Genomic DNA, 7,079 nt, shown 5'->3' with positions numbered 1-7,079 from the left:
AACATTTTTTAAGTCTGATGAAGATTTAACTAATGAGTCAAAAGTAAGGTTGCAAGGTCGACGATTTTGTTTTGGCCTTATTATAATTGGTATGGTGAAATAATAATAGGCACATGGCTCTTAAATCATACTTCTGTATGGTCCCATATGGTCTAGTGGCTAGGATAGTTAACTTTCACTTAACAGGCCCGGGTTCGATTCCCGATGTGGGAAAATTTTTAACCCTATAATCTTCTAACATTTGAACCTTTTATAATTTATAATGATGTATAATATAAATACTGTAATCTTAAATATAGTGAAGTTGCCTATGCAAGTTAGTATAGGGAAGAGTTCGATCTTTATTATAATTCCAGTGCCAAGCTATCTCTGGAAACAAAGAAAAAAAGAAAAAAAGAAAAAAATATCCCGTTTAGGAAGAATGTTGTAGTAGCTGCCACTTTTCTTGATTTTCAAGCCAATATATTTCCCTTGCTGTTCAAGCCAAGGGACAGAAAGTTTTCTATACAGGGGTTTCAGACAAGGCGGTTCTAACGGTGTACTTTTTGTTTTCATCTGACTCCTTTTTAGGAACTATGGGTTTTTATATTTCTTAACATTGGACGTGATCGTCTCTTACTAGGTTGCTAGCTACCGCTGCAACCCGGATAGAAAACTAATCCTTTACTACGGGCAATAGTTCGTTCTTTATTATAAAATATGGAACTACTTTACCTATGCTATAATTAAGTGGCATATAAAATTTAGAATAGGCAATAGGTCGTTCTTTATTATAAATTTCTTAGCATTGGACTGATCGTCTCTTACTAGGTTGCTAGCTACTGCTGCAACCCAAATTCACATATATATTTATTTATGATAGGCAGCCTGGCCGAGTGGTCCAAGGCACTGGTGTTAGCCACCAGTCTCTTCGGAGGTGTGGGTTCAAATCTTACCGCTGGTATACGATTATGTTTGAAAGACTGGAGTGTGAAAAGACATCGAAGATGCAGTTTTTGGTGGAAAAATTTATTCTCTTTTAGAAATAATTTATTTTAGTTACAAAAAGTTTTTAACCCAAATAATTTACTTTAAAATGAGCTATTGAACAACCCTCTACGATGTTCCAGTGCCAAGCTATCTGTGGAAAAGAAAAAAAGAAAAAAAGAAAAAAATATCTCGTTTATGCAGAATGTTGTAGTAGCTGCCACTTTTCTTGATTTTCAAGCCAATATATTTCCCTTGCTGTTCAAGCAAAGCGACAGAAAGTTTCCTATACAGGGGTTTTGGACGAGGCGGTTCTAATGGTGCACTTTTTGTTTTGATCTGACTCCTCTGTTAGGATGTATGGGTTTTTATATTTCTTAACATTGGACGTGATCGTCTCTTACTAGGTTGCTAGCTACCGTTGCAACCCGGATTGCTAGCTACCGCTGCAACCCGGATCAGCTTAAATTCGATGATCGAGCCTTTATGTAACCTCTGTTAGGAACTATGAGTTTTTATATTTCTTAACATTGGACGTGATCGTCTCTTACTAGGTTGCTAGCTACCGCTGCAACCCGGATAACATTGGACGTGATCGTCTCTTACTAGGTTGCTAGCTACCACTGCAACCCGGATGTATTATTACAAACAGGAAAAAGCCTACGGCCTTTTCTTCTTTGGAATAGTAAGAGACGAACCTCAAAGAATCAGGCAGCTAACTAAGTCCAATATAAGCAATTGTCTGTTCTTTTAATGATCAACTTTTAATTTTGCGTTTCATTTTAGGTTGCTAGCTACCACTTAAACCCAGATTATGTAATAGGTTGCTAGCTACCGCTGCAACCTAGATATTCTTATTTCTGCTACTATTGGCTAAGGTTCGTTCTTTCATGTAAAACTAGCAAAACACTTTTTAAGTCTGATGAAGATTTAACTAATGTGTCAAAAGTAAGGTTGCAAGGTCGACGATTTTGTTTTGGCCTTATTATAATTGGTATGGTGAAATAATAATATGCACATGGCTCTTAAATCATACTTCTTTATGGTCCCATATGGTCTAGTGGCTAGGATAGTTAACTTTCACTTAACAGGCCCGGGTTCGATTCCCGGTGTGGGAAAATTTTTAACCCTATAATCTTCTAACATTTGAACCTTTTATAATTTATAATGATGTATAATATAAATACTGTAATCTTAAATATAGTGAAGTTGCCTATGCAAGTTAGTATAGGGAAGAGTTCGATCTTTATTATATTTTAGTTACTAAAGATTTTTAACCCAATTAATTTCCTTTAAAATGAGCTATTGAACAACTCTCTACGATGTTCCAGTGCCAAGCTATCTTTGGAAAAGAAATAAAAAAAAAATATGCCGTTTGTGGAGGATAACGTGGTTAAAGTCAATTTTCTTGATTTTCTAGAAAATATATTTCCCTTGCTGTTCAAGCCAAATGACAGAAAGTTTCCTATACAGGGGTTTCAGACAAGGCGGTTCTAATGGTGTACTTTTTGTTTTGACCTCCTTTTTTAGGACTCCTTTTTTAGGAGCTATGGGTTTTTATATTTCTTAACATTGGACGTGATCGTCTCTTACTAGGTTGCTAGCTACAGCTACAACCCGGATTACAAAACGTTTTTAACCCCACTTATTTCCTTTAAAATGAGCCATTGAACAACTCTCTACGATAATCCAGTGCCAAGCTATCTGTTGAATTTCCAACCTATACTATAATTAAGAGGCGTATAAAATTTAGTATAGGCAAAAGGTCGTTCTTTATTATAAAACTAGCAAAACAGTTTTTAAGTCTGATGAAGATTTAACTGATGTGTCAAAAGTAAGGTTGCAATTCGACGATTTTGTATTGGCCTTATTATAATTGGTATGGTGAAATAATAATATGCATATGGTTCTTAAATCATACTTCTTTGTGGTCGCATTTGGTCTAGTGGCTAGGATAGTTAACTTTCACTTAGGAGAACCGGGTTCGATTCCCGGTGTGGGAAAATTTTTAACTCTATAATCTTCGAACATTCGAACCTTTTATAATTTATAATGATGTATAATATAAATACTGTAATCTTCACTACAGTGAAGTTGCCTATGCAAGTTAGTATAGGGAAGAGTTCGATCTCTATTATAATCCTTTAAAATGAGCTATTGAACAATCCTCTACGATGTTCCAGTGCCAAGCTATCTCTGGATACAAAAGAAAAAAAAAAAAAAAAAGAAAAAAATATCCCGTTTAGGCAGAATGTTGTAGTAGCTGCCACTTTTCTTGATTTTCAAGCCAATATATTTCCCTTGCTGTTCAAGCCAAGGGACAGAAATTTTACTATGCAGGGGTTTCGGACAAGGCGGTTCTAATGGTGTACTTTTTGTTTTGATCTGACTCTTTTTTTAAGAACTATGGGTTTTTATATTTCTTAACATTGGACGTGATCGTCTCTTACTAGGTTGCTAGCTACCGCTGCAACCCGGAAAAATCTTAACTATAGTGAAGCTGCGCATGCAAGTTAGTATAGGGAAGAGTTTGATCTTTATTATATATGTTTCAGTTAACATGGGCAAAATGTCGTTCTTTATTGTAATATCTGTTGAAGTACTAACCTATACTATAATTAAGTGGCGTATAAAATTTAGTATAGGCAAGAGGTCGTTCTTTATTATAATATCATAAAACAATTAATTAGCTTTTTACACATATCTCATATGGTCTAGTGGTTTAGGATAGTTGGCTTTCAACCAATTGGCTTGGGTTCGAATCCCGGTGTGGGAATTATTTTTAAAACAAAATCAGGTGAAATTAATTAGCTAATTTGACAAGACATAGGTAACTAAGGGCAAGAGTTCGTTCTTTACTATAAAACAGGCTCGGGTTCGATTCCCGGTGTGGGAAAATTTTTAACTCTATAATCTTCGAATATTTGAACCTTTTATAATTTATAATGATGTATAATATAAATACTGTAATCTTAACTATATTAACTATAGTGAAGTTGCGTATGCAAGTTAGTATAGGGAAGAGTTCGATCTTTATTATAATGTTCAAGCCAAGGGACAGACAATTTCCTATACAGGGGTTTTGGACAAGGCGGTTCTAATGGTGTTCATTTTGTTTTGATCTGACTCCTTTTTTAGGAGCTATGGGTTTTTATATTTCTTAACATTGGACGTGATCGTCTCTTACTAGGTTGCTAGCTACCGCTGCAACCCGGATGATATTGCAGGATTTTAGCTTTATTTTTTGTGTAGTAAAGTTTTTTATTAGTAGAAATTTGGATTGCTCTATTTTGATATTGTTTTTGGTTATTCTTTCTTTTTTTCCACTCGCGTGAGACCATATTTTTTCGAGGTTTAAAATTATTAAGTACACAAAATCCCATGTCGAGTATCTAAAACCTAGCATAAAACAAAACTAATTTTAAAATTTTCAGGTATTTATCTTGTTTGAATTACAAAATTAGTATTATTGGTTAGACACCATAAATATTTTTGCAGTTTACATAATAAGTTTAGCGATTCTGGACTGAAAACTAAAATAATTGCATTTATGAGACAATAATATGGAGATATGTACTTTACGGGTTACAAACCAAAAAAAGTTTGGTTCCAGGATACAATAATAAATTTGAACTGAGATGAAAAAATTTTCTTCCAGGAGACAAAAAGCAAAACTAATTTTAGAATTTTCATGTATCTTCGAACATTCGAACCTTTTATAATTTATAATGATGTATAATATAAATACTGTAATCTTCAGTATAGTGAAGTTGCGTATGCAAGTTAGTATAGGGAAGAGTTCGTTCTTTATTATAATTTAAAAAAGAAACTTGTTTATTGACATTCTAGCTAAAATAATGAAGATAATATGAATGAACCACAGGGTTCAGTTTCTTTGGACTTGAGTTCGTTTTTTCACTATAAATACAAACAGGAAAAAGCCTACGGCTTTTTCTTCTTTTAAATAGTAAGAGACGAAACTCAATCAATCAAGTACCTAACTAAGTCCAATGTATGGAATGGTTTGTTATTTCAGTGATCGTCTTTTAATGTAAAAATATAAATACTGTAATCTTAACTATAGTGAAGTTGCGAATGCAAGTTAGTATAGGGAAGAGTTTGATCTTTATTATAATTATTGCTCTGACACCATAAATATTTTTGCCGTTTTCAGTTAAATAAAAAAAAGTATTTTAAATTTTCAGGAATTATTCTAGTTTCAGTTGACAAATAAGATATTTTTGTAATTATTTAATAATTTATTTTTATATTTTAGTTACTATAGGCTAGAGTTTGTTCCTTATAGTAATATTCTCTTTTAGAAATAATTTATTTTAGTTACTATAGATTTTTAACCCAATTAATTTCCTTTAAAATGAGCTATTGAACAACCCTCTACGATGTTCCAGTGCCAAGCTATCTCTGGATACAAAAGAAAAAAAAGAAAAAAAGAAAAAAATATCCCGTTTAGGCAGAATGTTGTAGTTGCTGCCACTTTTCTTGATTTTCAAGCCAATATATTTCCCTTGCTGTTCAAGCCAAGGGACAGAAATTTTACTATGCAGGGGTTTCGGACAAGGCGGTTCTAATGGTGTACTTTTTGTTTTGATCTGACTCTTTTTTTAAGAACTATGGGTTTTTATATTTCTTAACATTGGACGTGATCGTCTCTTACTAGGTTGCTAGCTACCGCTGCAACCCGGATAACAACTATTTGATAACTCTTGACTGACAATATTTACGATGAAATATATCGATCCTTTATAATATTCTTTTGGCATGCTCTGTGTAAGTGACAGCATCGCGAATAACATTTTCTACAAAAACTTTAAGAACGCCTCTGGTTTCCTCGTAAATTAGGCCAGATATACGTTTTACACCACCTCGGTGAGCCAGTCTTCTGATAGCTGGCTTTGTGATTCCCTGTGATTCCCACTAAAAAATTTTTTTTAAAGCCCGTTTATTTTATATGGTAAAAAATCTTCCCCAAAAAATGACGCCATGGCGTAATGATATTATTTCATGACGTCATGACGTCTTTTGTTTTGATCTGACTCTTTTTTTTGGAGTTCTGGGTTTTTATATTTCTTAACATTGGACTGATCATCTCTTACTAGGTTGCTAGCTACCGCTGCAACCCATATTCTATGCTATATGATTACAAACAGGAAAAAGCCTACGGCTTTTTCTTCTTTGAAATAGTAAGAAACGAACCTCAAACAATCAAGTAGCTAACTAAGTACAAAGTATGCAATGGTTTGTTATTCCAATGATCGTTTCTTAATGTAATATCTGTTGAATTACTAACCTATACTACAATTAAGTGGCGTGTAAAATTTAGTATAGGCAAGAGGTCGTTCTTTATTATAATCTCTTACTAGGTAGCTAGCTACTGCTGCAACCTAAATTCACATATATATTTATTTACGAGAGGCAGCCTGGCCAAGTGGTCCAAGGCACTGGTGTTAGCCACCAGTCTCTTCGGAGGCGTGGGTTCAAATCTTACCGCTGGTATACGATTATGTTTGAAAGACTGCAGTGTGAAAATTCATCGAAAGTGCAGTTTTTGGTGGAAAAATTTATTCTCTTTTAGAAATAATTATTTTAGTTACAAAAGGTTTTTAACCCAATTAATTTCCTTTAAAATGAGCTATTGAACAACCCTCTACGATGTTCCAGTGCCAAGCTATCTGTGGAAAAGAAAAAAAGAAAAGAGAAAAAAATATCCCGTTTGGGGAGAATAACGTGGTTAAAGTCAATTTTCTTGATTTTCAAGCCAATATATTTCCCTTGCTGTTCAAGCCAAGGGACAGAAAGTTTCCTATACAGGGGTTTTGGACAAGGCGGTTCTAATGGTGTACTTTTTGTTTTGATCTGACTCCTTTGTTAGGAACTAAGGGTTTTTATATTTCTTAACATTGGACGTGATCGTCTCTTACTAGGTTGCTAGCTACCGCTGCAACCCGGATGGACGTGATCGTCTCTTACTAGGTTGCTAGCTACCGCTGCAACCTGGATCTAATGGTAAGCATGCCCACTTGTTACTTGGGAGAAGGGGTTCGACTCCCCGTCGGGGAGAACTTTTAATATGTTGAATTAAAAGCACTATCTTT

The 7,079-nt window shown here is 34.3% G+C and overlaps 1 non-coding gene across 1 annotated transcript; it reads left to right on the top strand.

Annotated features, from left to right (window-relative positions):
• Positions 1 to 2,012: 2,012 nt before the first annotated feature.
• TRNAE-UUC (transfer RNA glutamic acid (anticodon UUC)) lies at positions 2,013 to 2,084 on the top strand. The gene has a single exon. It is a non-coding gene; the product is annotated as a tRNA-Glu (tRNA).
• Positions 2,085 to 7,079: the final 4,995 nt, after the last annotated feature.

Source organism: Artemia sp. Qi Xiang Cuo, unplaced genomic scaffold, assembly GCF_049724085.1.
Source record: "Artemia sp. Qi Xiang Cuo unplaced genomic scaffold, ASM4972408v1 HiC_scaffold_3071, whole genome shotgun sequence".
Classification (NCBI taxonomy): Eukaryota; Metazoa; Arthropoda; class Branchiopoda; order Anostraca; family Artemiidae; genus Artemia; species Artemia sp. Qi Xiang Cuo.
This window is presented reverse-complemented; position numbering and strand designations above follow the sequence as displayed.